We start from the raw sequence: 13,334 nt of genomic DNA on the forward strand, positions 1-13,334 counted from the left end.
TAATTTCTAAGTTTACTTGCTTTGTGTTTTTTTAGGAACAGAAGAGGACTTTCTACATTATTTCTGCATTTTTGTCCTCTTATCATGAAGACAATGCTATTGAAAATGAGTTCCTGTGGTTGTGTATGTGTTCAAATTATCTAATGTAACCTATGACTATTTTTCATTGTCATACGTATTCTAAGTAATGATTAGCTACGCTTTAGAGTTTGAAGTCTGTTTTCAAAGTGTAAAGTCAGGATCTGAGTAACCCCACTTCCTGATTGTGTTACTTCCTGGAGAATCCACCAACTGATAATGTTTTCTTGGCTTTCCTGGTATACTTTGAGTATGCCTCAGCAAAATGGAACAATGTGTCGTCCCCCTAATACACATCAACTTTCAGAAACTTAAATGGAAAAATTCAGTTAGAATATGCTTTTCATGATAGAGGTGAAGGTGGGATCACAAATTAGTATGCTTTTATAAATTTCACAAAAATTGTGCTATCCTTGGTAATCTTTAATGACATTAATAGTGAACAAAACACAACCAACGAAATCAGCTGTCTTTACTAAGTGCTCATCATTTACTAGGCACTGGGTCAAAGAGTTTTTTGTTTGTTTTTTTTTTTTAAGATTTTATTTATTTACTCATGAGAGACACAAAGAGAGAGGCAGAGACATAAGCAGAGTGAGAAGCAGGCTCCCTGCAGGGAGCCTGATGCAGGACTCAATCCCAGGACCGGACCCTGGGATCACGATCTGAGCCAAAGGCAGAAGCTCAAACACTGAGGCACCCAGGCATCCCTGGGTTGAGAGTTTTAAATGCATTGTCTGATCACAATGAGGTAGATTTATGTATTATATCTATTTCACAGGTGAAAGCTTATGTAGGATGAGAAACTTGCACAAGGTCACAGAGCTATTCACACTCAAAGTCTTAGGTACTGTGAGATACTATTAGACTTGCTCAGCATGTGGATTTTTCAATTAAAAAAAATCCTCATATTTCTAGCAATGGCATACTTCTGCTACTCCATCACCCTCCCAAAATAGTCCACCTCTTCTTTATAGGGTTCACCTATAACTAGATAAAAAACAAAGTTAAATGTTCTCTAAAATTCTTTATTGATCTCCCATTATATGTTATTCTTAGAGAGAAAGGTGAAACAAGGGGCACCTGGGTGGCTGAGTGGTTAAGCATCTGCCTTTGGCTCAGATCGTGATCCTGGGGTCCTGGGATCAAGCCCTGCACCAGGCACCCTGAAGGAAGCCTGCCTCTCCCTCTGCCTTAGTCTCTGCCTCTCTCTGTGTCTCTCATGAATAAACAAATAAAATATTTTTTTAAAAAAAGAAAGGTGAAACAATCAGCAGTTTGTTGATTCAGTTGATTGACAACCATGTCTTGGACATTCTTATGAATACTGAGGAATATAGCAGTAAACAAAATAGGCAGATTCCCTATTCTCAGGAACAAAAATAGATTTACTATTAAACAAGAGAAGCTTAAGTTTCAAGGACTCTCACTCTGCAGGCACCTTCCGAAGTGTCTACACAGCCTGACATGCAAAAGTTGAGGTCACTGTCTCTTTTGTACCCTAACATAGCATGTTTCAACAAAGATGTCAACAACAAACTGGTTGAGAAATGTCACCAATTCAAAGGTTTTCAGGATTAATCCTTGTAAAGAAAACTTGAGGGAACTTAAAATATTATAGCTCCTGTATGATACTGGAAAACAGTCCTAAATATTCACATGACATTACAGATAAGAGATATAAAAATGAAAAGAACTCTTAACTATAAATAATAAATATTTTTCAGAATTCAACTTACCATGCCTGGGCATCTGGGTGATGGAGTTGGTTGAGTATCCTACTTTTGGTTTTGGCTCGGGTCGTGATCTTGGGGTCATGGGATCGAACCCTGAGTAGGGCTTAAGACTCTCTCATCCTCTGCTCCTCCCCACCCCCCCTTCTAATTAATTAGTTAGTTAATTAATATTTTTTAAAAAGATTCAATTTACCATGCCAAAAAATATTGAATACTTTTTAGGCAATATGATTTTATAAATTGTCAAATGAAAAGGTCATTAAAAGGTATAGAGCCAAAAACTGTAGGAAAAAGATATTACAGAAATATGTTAGACAAGTTGTTTTTTCAGCTTTTAAAAGTATGTAATTTGCTAGGATTGCTTTTCTCATCCTAATTAAGTTTTTTTTTTTTAAAAAAGATTCTATTTATTTATTCATGAGAGACACACACACACACACACAGAGAGAGAGAGAGAGAGAGAGAGAGAGAGAGGCAGGCTCCATGCAGGGAGCCTGACGTGAGACTGGATCCTGGGTCTCCAGGATCACGCCCTGGGCTGAAGGCAGCGCTAAACCGCTGAGCCACCTGGGCTGCCCCTAATTAAGTATTTAATACCTGAATTTTGTTTCATAATTTTGTAATTTTTTCCTTAAAGAGTCACTCTGCCCTAAATTGTAGAATTTTCAATTCCAACAAAACTTAGATCTTCCTGTATAGATTCTAATAAGGGAAGCAGACAAATAGAAGAGATAGATTTATAACATGTGAGGTAGTGATGCATTATTCAAAATACAGCAGAGGAAAGGGGATAGAGAATGCTGGACAGAGGGTGATAAATAGGCAGTTATTGTTTTACATGGGGTTATTTATTAGTTATCTATTACTACATAACAAGTTACCATGCAGGCAATGACTTAAAATAATATACCTTTATTATCTTACAATTTCTATGGGTCAGGAATTCGGGCCTGGCTTCACTAGATGCTCTGCATCAGGGTATCTCTTAAAGCTGTACTCAATGTATGAGCTAGGGCTGAGGCCTCATCTAAATGACCAGCTAAGGAAGGATCCATTTCTGTTCACTTTGATTGTTGGCCGAATTAATTTTCTCTAGGGCTGTTGTACTGAGGGCCTCAGTTCCTCTCTGGCTTCCACTGGAGGCTGCCTTGAGTTCCTTGCCCTGTGGACTTCTTTGCTTTATCAAAAACAGAGAGAGAGCATCTGCTAGCAAGACAGAAGTTACAGTCTTATGTAATATAATAACAGAAGTGATTTACCCCAAACTTCAATTCTATGTTTTGAATCTCCAGTTCTATTGGTTTGAAGTCACAGGGAAGAGAATCACACAAAGGCATGAATAATAGGAGATGGGGATCATTGGGAACCCCCTGACCATTGCAGGTAGTGAGGAAAGACAGCTCTGATGGATTGATTTTTGATGCAAACAGAAGGGCAGTGAGAGTGAACATGACCCTTTTTGGGAAAAGAATATTCCATGCCAAGGGAATGAATGCAAAAGGCTGGGGATCAGTGTGTTTAAGGAAGAGTCAGAGTCCAGCTGAGTTGGGCTGAGAGAATAGGCCAGGAGGTGAGACACAGGTAGGGGAGAGAATGATGACAGCTCTACAGGAGAATGAATATATGAGAAAAGAGGAGTAACATTTCAAGGCAGTACACCACAATAAGAGCTGCAAATGGTGAGTATCAAGGGAGTTAGAAGAGTGTGGTGTGTGCAGGCTGGAATGGGAGGGGAAGAACCAAAGTTTATAGAGAAATGGCCTGTGAACAGAGATTTAATAGAGGAAATATTCACTTCAGTTATGCCTGTTATTTCCATATATTGCCTCAGGATATGTGAGGCATATCTTGTTACTGAGCAAGTTATTCAGCAGGCATTGACTTGCTAAATGCACAAAAAAAATGCTATTCTGTGTGAGAGAGAATGACACAGAGAGAGAGAGAGAGAGAGAGAGAGAGAGGGAGGGAGGTGGGGGCGAGGAGAATTTCTTTTTTCATAAAGAGGAAATTTAGGAATAAAGTGTGAAACTAGAAAGTGGATTGATAAGTGGGTATTCCCAGTCCTCTTGGCCACTAGGAGACAGTGAGTCTGCCAGATGGCATCTTTATGAAAAAAGAGAGAGAGAGAATCTATCGAGTTATCAAGAGGCACTAAATCATAATAAATGAATTTAAGAAGAATTCTGAAGATGTTCATAGCCTATAAGATCAAAAAATATGAAAGGATCTCAAAATCATCCAACTACATGCCACAGTAGCCCAAGACTTGGTACAGTTACTTTGTCAGGAAGAAACTTGGATTTTTTTTTTCCACACAAAATATGAACTTTATATGATATAAGTGGAATTAGTGTATATCTCTCCTGTATTTGTATATGCACATACATTAATTGACAGAATTATCTTTCAAACTCAGAATAGTAAACTGAAATTTTCTAATATAATCTGATTGCTCCCTGTTTTAGTCTACTGGGGCCACTATTAACAAAATATCACAGACTGTGTGGCTTTAACAACAGAAATTTATTTTCTCACAGTTCTGGAGACTGGTCATCCAAGACCAAGGGGCCATCAGAGTTGGTTTGTGGTGAAACCTCTCTTCCTGGCTTGTGGACTGCTGTCTTCTTATTGTGTCCTCACATGGCCTTATCTCAGTGATCACACAGTGAGAGAACTCTCTGGTATTTTTCCTCTTATATGGACACTGGTCCTATCAGATAAGGGTTCCACCCTAATGTCCTCTTTTAATCTTAATTACCTCCTTAAATGCCCTATCTTTAGATATAATCACATTGAGACTTAGGATTTCAGTAGAGGAATTTGAAAGGATGCAATTTATCTATAAGGCTACCCCTATAGCCTTAATATTCTATTAATGGATTTATCTCTGGCCATGGCATTGATGCACATGTTTCTTTAATATGAACATAGAGTAATTGCTAAATAAGTGATACATGCATACACTGTTTTCTTTTTTCTTTTCTTTTCTTTTTTTTTTTTTTTTAAAAAAAAAGAAACCATGAGGCAGGAAATTATTACTCAGATGTCAGCTGGAGTCTCTCTGCTTCTTCAAACTGAGATAAGACTCCTTCAAATTTCTATTCCACCCTTGTAGGAAAATACAATGCTCTCCCAAGATTTCTCTGAACTCTCAGGAGGTATCCATTTTCATTGTCATTCAACCTCCAACTTCCCGACTGTGGCGTTTTTGTTCTCCATTCTCTCAGGTCCAGTATTTGATTGCACCCCAAGTACAAGCTAATACATTAGCCTGTTACTGTTTCATTGATGCTGACAGATGACACAAGATAGATTCCTGAGTCAGAGACAAAGAACGTTATTACCACACAACATGCACCATGCACATGAGCGTGTTTACATAATTAGCTCTTTTGCTTCTCCATGAAGTCTTATGGGGACTATGTGAAGGGGTCCAAATGTATGCCTGCATTCACACTAGGTTGCATTACAAGAGAGGAACCTGCTATTTTACAGCAAGAAGTCAGCAAACTTATTCTTTGCCCTGGAGAGAGATCTTACCTCAACCATCAAGGCTGCTCCCTGTAAACACAACCCCCCCAAGAAATGGCCCAGGTAAACAGCAGTTAGGATCTTACATTCTTGGCCTACCCACTGTATGAAGTTGACTGGTGCCCCAAAAAAAGATATGTCTACATCCTTGCCCCCCAAAATCTGTGTATATTACCTTATTTGGATAGAGAGTCTTTGAAGATTATCTTGTGGAGAGTGTTGGTAGAAACATGAATATTGAAGCTGCTTCTGGTGAAGTTCTCAAGAAAGAAATGAGGAACATGCTATTGAAAACTTGAGGGAAGGTAATCCTTGTTACGGTGGCAGAAAATGTGGGCTAATTGTGCTCTGTAGTTGTGTGGAAAGCAAAACTTTCAAGCAATGAATTTAGATGTTTAGCTAAAAATTTTCCCAGCAAAATGTTGAAAGTGATGCTTGCTTTTTCCTTGCTGAATATAGTAAAGTGCAAGAGGAATGAGATAAATTGAGAAATTCAACAAAACAGAACAGTACCTAATGATGAGACACTCTCAGCCTCTACAGATTGCAAAAATGAAAGCTAATATTAGGAGACTCATTGTTAAGAAAGTGTTGTTCTAACGAATAGGCCAAGGGTGTGGTTGGTATACTTTGCATAACAGATTAGGCATGTGATTCGTGGATCCTCTCAACCATCTCAGCAGAGGTCAGCAATAGAGATGAGGTTATCCAGGAAAGGTCTGTGGAGAACTCTCTTGTGTAATGGCGTAGATCCCCATGATGTACACAGGAGACCTATGAGCTTTTAGGACTATTGTTTCAGCAGCAATGCTGCCACCTTGGACTAATGGGACAGAGAAGTAGAGGCCAGTAGAGCTGTTGTAGGCTCAGGGGACAGAGCCTTGAGCCACAGAGGATTATTCTCAGGCCCATAAACCTAATGGAATTTGACCTGCTATGTTAAACTTTCTTGGTACCTATGACCCATCATTCCTTCTAATTTCTTCCTTTTGAATTGGAAATGTCAGTCCCATACCTGTTACACCACTATATTCTAGCAGCAGACAACTCATTCTCAAGCTTCATAGACCCACAGATGGAGAGAAATTTCGCCCCAGAACAGACCAGCCCTGGAGTCTCACCTGTCCCTGATTTAGATAAGAGTGTTTCTCCTGGTCTCTTAAGCACAATTTTCCTGGGAAATGTGGCTTTCCCCTAAGAGTGTTCCCCAGGGTCTTGGTGATTGCTGGAACTTCCTGCTGCCCCTGCAATCCCTGGTTCACTAACCTATGCCTCTGCTCCTGGCAGTCCCCTGTGGCTTCTGAGGAGGACCATTTTATATATCTTTATCTAGATTTAGATATAGATATAATGATTAATTTGGATTTTTTTATTGAGATGTAATTAACATATGACATTAAGTTACTTTCAGGTGTACAACATAATGATTCTATGTATGTATGTATTGTGAAATGATCACAATGAGTCTAGTTGATACCCATCACTGCATGTAGTTTTTTCTTATGATGATAACTTTTAAGATACACTTTCTTAGCAACTTTCAAATATACAATACAATGTTTTTAACTGAACTCACCGTGCTGTGCATTATATCTCCATGACTTATTTATTTTTTAACTGGAAGAGTTATTATGTTTTTATTTACTGGTTAGCAGAGCTATTTCCCCCCTAAAATGCCAGCATACATCTGCAGGAATGGGCCAGAGTATAATCTGAGCATCCTAGTTAAAAACACCATGCTCTTCCCAAATCTATCTCCTGTTACTGACCTTGAGTCTCTTCTCTTAAAGTGAATTTCTTCCCCTATATTTCCCTGGACCTTTTTGCAAATGAACCCCTTCCATGAAAAGTGGGCCCCACCAGCCCTTCAACACATGTAGACATTCTTAAATTTTGCATTGACCACACAAATTAGACCCTCCTTCTGCCATCTTTTACTACAAACATGGGTCATCAATCTCTTACAATGATATTTTGGAAGTCAATAAACTTCCCCTGACAAATTTTTGTTGGCAAATATAGAATGATCTGTTTTGTTTTATACATTTATTTCTGCTCTTGTTTTCAAAAGATTTCTTTCCTATCTGAGCTTCACTACATTTTGAGAACAAAACTGGATTAACTATATCTAATCCCCAAACATATATTTCTCTTTTGAATTATCTCATAACTTAAAATTGGGTTCCAGAATAAAGTGGGAGAACAAATTTCATATTTGCTGAAATTAATTCTTAAATTATTAAGGCCCCCCAAACATCATTTTCAGAGATGAGCAGGAACTCTCAGGGCAGGAGGTTCTCTAAAATTTTTTTAAATGAATGGAAGAAAAAATAATTCTATATTAAGGTGTGCTTATCTATCTGGTTTGCCTATGGATATTAAAATGATAACAAGCCAAGTTATAATCAATTATTTTGGGCATAGAGGAAATGAGTTAGATTTCCAGAGAATACAATGCTTAAATTTGCAGTAAATTCCAGTGAGAGTCACTGGAATACTTCGACTGAATTACTGTCAACAAATGCACATCAAGGTCACCTTTGATCAATACTTTGAGTTTGCTGCACTGTTATTGTATTCACAGACATTCACGTAAGGACACAAAGGGAAGATTTACATTTTGGGTAATAATATGTCCCTGGCAGGACAAAGCTCAAGTCACCTTGAAACTCACTACGTCCAATGCAGAACTGCAAACATATAAATTAATAAAACAATCTATGATTTTCTGTGCCAATTTTTTTTATCCCCTCCTCTTCTCTTTCACATCTCTATACTGCTGAGCAGGATGTCCCTTGTGCCCTATGACTTTTGCCTTTCTCTTTATATTATGAATTTCAGCTTGTCCTTCAAGGTCCAGATTAATTACCACCTCTTCTGTGAAGCCTTCAAACTTAGATTTACCCTCTTTTCAACTTTTGGTTCAGGGTTCTTTGTAGTTCTCTGAAATTTAATATTCATCCCATTATGATGTAATTTTTTGGTTGTCCTCAAATTATCAGGAAGAAGCTCAAAGACAGTTGAGATCTTGTCTGTTTTGTGCCAAGCATTTTCTAGTTCCTGAAGATATAGCAATGAACAAAAGGGCTAGATAAATATGTTTTGAATGATCCACTTACTGGATCATTCAGTGGGTACAGACATATGGGCTTGGTTGTAGGGGAAGGGATAATATGGTTGTTATTTTCCACATTAGCCAGTTAAGTTATGAGAACAGATATAGAAACATATTTCTATGCATAATGGGACTTCAAAGAAAGGATAGATATTGAATTAGGCATAATACTTACATTAAATTTACATAAGCTAATTAGTTATCATAGGCTAAGTGTGAAATGATGACATTGTTAGTGAGTTAGTTGTAGGTATGTATTTAAAATGATATAAGTGATCTTTTGTCCCTTAAACTTCCCTATATTCCAAATTATCATTGAAGAGCATATTAATTAAAAATTCATTTCATTCAACAAATATACTAGATGCTGAGAAAATAAGAATGAATAAAAGGAATAAAATCTGAGCTCTCAAGTTTAGGTCTTACTAGGCAGGAAAGGACACAAAATAATGCAGATACAGAAGATAATTTCAGATAATTAGTGCTGTGATAGTGGTATATTAATGAAGTAGAGTGTTGCTGCTAGAGAGAAGAGTCAGGGGAAGTCTCTATGAGGAAAGCAGAGACCTAAATAATGAATAGGTGCCAAGACATAGATGCTGAGTTGGGAGGAAATGTGGTGGCGGTGGGTCAAGCAGTTGCAAAGGCCATAAGCAGAATGAACTGCTTGTGCTCAAAGGACAGAAGGAAAGCTAGTGTGGCTGGAACATAGTGACAAAGGAGGGTAGTAAAACTGAAGTCACCAATAATACAAGGTCAGATAATGAATAACATTTGAAACCATGGTAAGAAAATTGGATTTTATTCTTGGTGCATGGATAAGATACTGGGATATTTCTATGACCAAAGGAAGCAAGAACATAAAATAGGAAAAGGACAGCCTCTTCAACAAATGGTGTTGGAAAAACTGAACAGATGCATGCACAAGAATGAAACTGAACCATTGTCTTATACCATACACAAAAATAAACTCAAAATGGATGAAAGATCTAAATGTGAGATCTGAAACAATAAAATTCCTAGAAGAAATATAGGCAATAATTTGTTTGGCATCACTGTACAAACATTTTTCTGGATATGTGTCCTCTGGGAAAGGAAATAAAAGCAAAATTAAACTATTGGGACTAAACCAAACTAAAATGCTTCTGCACAGTGAAAGAAACCATCAACAAAACAAAAAGACAGCCCAGTGACTAGGAGAAGATATTTACAAGCAATATATCCAATAATGGGTTAATATCCAAAATATATAAAAAACTGAGAGGGTGCCTGGGTGGCTCAGTCACTTAAGCATCTGCCTTCAGCTCAGATCATGATCCCAGGGTTCTGGGATCGAGTCCCACATTAGGCTCTATGCTCTGCAGGGTGATTGCTTCTTCCTTTTTCTCTGCCTGCCACTCCCTCTGCTTGTGCTCCCTCTCTCTGTCAAATAAATAAATAAAATATTTTTTAAAAATATTATAAAACTCCACACCAGAAAAACAATCCAATTAAAAATCATCAGAAGACACGAACAGACATTTCTCCAAAGATAACATCCAGATGGCCAACAGACAAGTGAAAAGATGCTCAACATCACTCATCCTCAGGGAAATGAAAATCAAAACCACATTGACATACCACCTCACACCTGTCAGAATGGCTAAAATCAAAAACACAAGAAACAACAAGGGTTGGTGAGAATGCGGAGGAAAAAGAACCCTTATGCACTTTATGGGAATGTAATTTTGTGCAGCCGCTGTGGAAAACAGTATGGGGATTCCTCAAAAAATTAAAAATAGAGCTACCATTGACCCAGTAGTTCCACTACTGGTATTTATCCAAAGAATACAAAAACACAAATTCAAAAACATATAAGTACCCCATTGTTGCAGCATTATTTACAATAGCCAAGATACGGAAGCAACCCAAGTGTTCATCAATTGATGAATGGATAAAGAAAATGTGGTACATGTGAATATGTATATAATACTTGAGAAAAATAAATGAATAAATAAAAGACACTGAGATATTTTTAGCAGAGAAATGAAATTATCTGAATGATCTGATTTATATTTTTGAATAATAGTTTATATGCATGTATTTACATGTACTTATGTGTGACATATGTATGTATAACATGTATGTATTGATGTAATATATAAATATGTATTTATATGTAACATATATAAATTGAAATTTAGCTGCTAGATGACAAAATGAATTCCAATGTGATTTTATGTCATGTGATCTGCTGAAGTCTAATTAATAGTCTAATTAATCAAAATGACATCATTACAGTCATATGTGGCCTTTCCAGTGTTAGATATTAGAAAAGTAGGAGCATTTGACATCATCTCCCCAAGATTTTGCTGGTATGTTGGAGCTTTGGTAAAATATTTAAATAGCATTTATTAAGTTCTGCACCATGAAGTGAAGTTAAACTGTTTTTTTTGTTTGTTTGTTTTTTGGCTGGGTACAGTATACTTTATTGATGATACATGACAAGGTAGGGCTCCCCAAGCCCCTCCCCTTCCTCAGGGTCTGGGATGTAAATTGGAGGTCAGGAGATTCTCAGTGTATTGGGGGATTAAGTTGGGGCAGGGACTCCCCAGCAGCTGAGGGCCTCTCTCTTCCTCTTGTTCTTGCTGGGGCTGGTGGTCCAGGAGGCCCTTACTCCTTGGAGGCCATGTGGACCATGAGGTCCACCACCCAGTTGCCGTAGCCGAATTCGTTGTCATACCAGGAATTGAGCTTGACGAAGTGGTCACTGAGGGCAATGCCAGCCCCGGCATCGAAGGTGGAAGAGTGGTGTCACTGTTGAAGTCACAGGAGACAGCCTGGTCCTCAGTGTAGCCCAGGATGCCCTTGAGGGGGCCCTCCGATGCCTTCTTCACCACCTTCTTGATGTCGCATATTTGGCAGCTTTCTCCAGGCAGCAGGTCAGATTCACAACTGACACGTTGAGGGTGGGGACACGGAAGGCCATGCCAGTGAGCTTCCCGTTCAGCTCAGGGATGACCTTGCCCACAGCCTTGGTGGCGCCAGTGGAAGCAGGGATGATGTTCTGGGCAGCCCCTCAGCCACCACGCCACAGCTTCCCAGAGGGGCCGTGCATGGTCTTCTGGGTGGCAGTGACGGCCTGGACGGTGGTCATGAGGCCCTCCATGATGATTCTGAAGTGGTCATGGATGACTTTGGCTAGAGGAGCCAAGCAGTTGGTGGTGCAGGAGGCATTGCTGACAATCTTCAGGGAGTTGTCCTACTTCTCGTGGCTCCCACCCATCGCAAACATGGGGGCATCAGCAGAAGGAGCAGAGATGATGACCCTCTTGGCCCCACCCTTCAAGTGAGCCCCAGCCTTCTCCATGGTGGCGAAGACCCCAGTGGACCCCACAACATACTCAGCACCAGCATCACCCCATTTGATGTTGGCGGGATCTCGCTCCTGGAAGATGGAGATGGCCTTCCCATTGATGCCAAGTCTCCCGTTCTCAGCCTTGACCATGCCATGGAATTTGCTGTGGGTAGAATCATACTGGAACAGGTACACCATGTAGTTGAGATCAATGAAGAGGTCATTGATGGCGACAGTATCCACTTTGCCAGAGTTAACAGCAGCCCTGGTGACCAGGCGCCTGGTAGGGCCCGATCCGTCCGCTCCACCCTTCACCAGCGTGTCTGCCGCCAGGCTGGCCCTGTCTGTCCAACAGGGAGGAGCCCAGAGCCTGAAGTTAAACTGTTGATTGAGGGCCGCCTGGGTGGCTCAGTGGTTGAGCATCTGCCTTCGGCTCAGGGTATGATCCTGGAGTCCTGGGATCGAGTCCCGCTTTGGGCTCCCCTTGGGGAGCCTGCTTCTCCCTCTGCCTGTGTGTCTCTGCCTCTCTGTCTCTCATAAATAAATAAATAAAATCTTTAAACTGTTGATTGAAAACACTCGTGTTCTGAATGTCAATTCTGTTTCCATGATTAATTTGCTATGTTGTTTTCTTCTGCATTTTATTTCCTGAAAAATAAGAAGGAGCAGTGGTACACGTGAAAAATAGATGTAAGAGAAATTTTGTGAAAGTACAGCCATGTGGACTTTGCTATAGCATATTTCAAAATTGCTATTTGTCCTTCTATTGCCAGCAGACCACATTTCTAAGAAATAATGAGCCGAGCTCTCTTGAATGAACAGATCCGTGGTGGAATGACTTTGGCACATAGAGAAGCACAGTAACTACCTTAAGTCCCCCAAGCTCTATCGCGGGCTTCATAATGCTCCGGCCACTGTGCAGAATCAGCTCCCAGGAGTACGCAGCACAATGAAGAGCAAGTCCTCTTCTTTCAGTGCCTGAAACAATAAATTTATGAACTGTGTGCTTTCACTGCTGCCCAGAAAGTGGGCTATTCTTCCGTGAAAACACATATTAATAGATCGTGGAGGTCAGTTTTAAAGAACCCCCTCTGCCTTCAGTGTCTGCAAAGATAAACCCTGATGTCAAACAGCATGAAGCGCACTCCCATCCCCACAGACAGCACTAGTATCCACGCACAGCTTGCTTTCTCTAGAATGAAGGACTGACAGGCATCAGCCTCACTCCTTCCCCTCTTCCCTTTCCGTCACAAATAAGGTTTTTCAAAAAAAGGCTCTGAGAGCTTTAGCCTATCAAAGTCTTTGTTGTTTGTGAAAATGATTATTGTTTCTTGAGGCTTCAGAGAGAAGCATCAAAAACCAAAACCACTTTTGACAGTTCTCAGTGGAATAAAAGTGATAGGACACCATCCCCTACATTTTCATCCTCAAAAATGAGCTCCTCTGAAAGAAAATGATGTAGTTTTCAAGGAGCTGTGATTTTTCTTCCTCCTTTTATGTAGTCAGCAGTGCTTTTCCACCATATATTTCATACAGA

At 39.6% G+C, this 13,334-nt stretch overlaps 1 protein-coding gene and 1 pseudogene across 1 annotated transcript in view; one reads left to right on the top strand and one right to left on the bottom strand.

The window, feature by feature from the left end:
- The window catches only part of ITGA2 (integrin subunit alpha 2), a 103,136-nt gene that overhangs the window by 13,112 nt on the left and 76,690 nt on the right, over nt 1-13,334 (top strand). The gene's annotated exons all lie outside the window — the stretch shown is intronic.
- Nucleotides 11,431-12,010, bottom strand: LOC121486857 (annotated as a pseudogene).

This window comes from Vulpes lagopus, chromosome 3 (genome assembly GCF_018345385.1).
Source record: "Vulpes lagopus strain Blue_001 chromosome 3, ASM1834538v1, whole genome shotgun sequence".
Lineage (NCBI taxonomy): Eukaryota > Metazoa > Chordata > Mammalia > Carnivora > Canidae > Vulpes > Vulpes lagopus.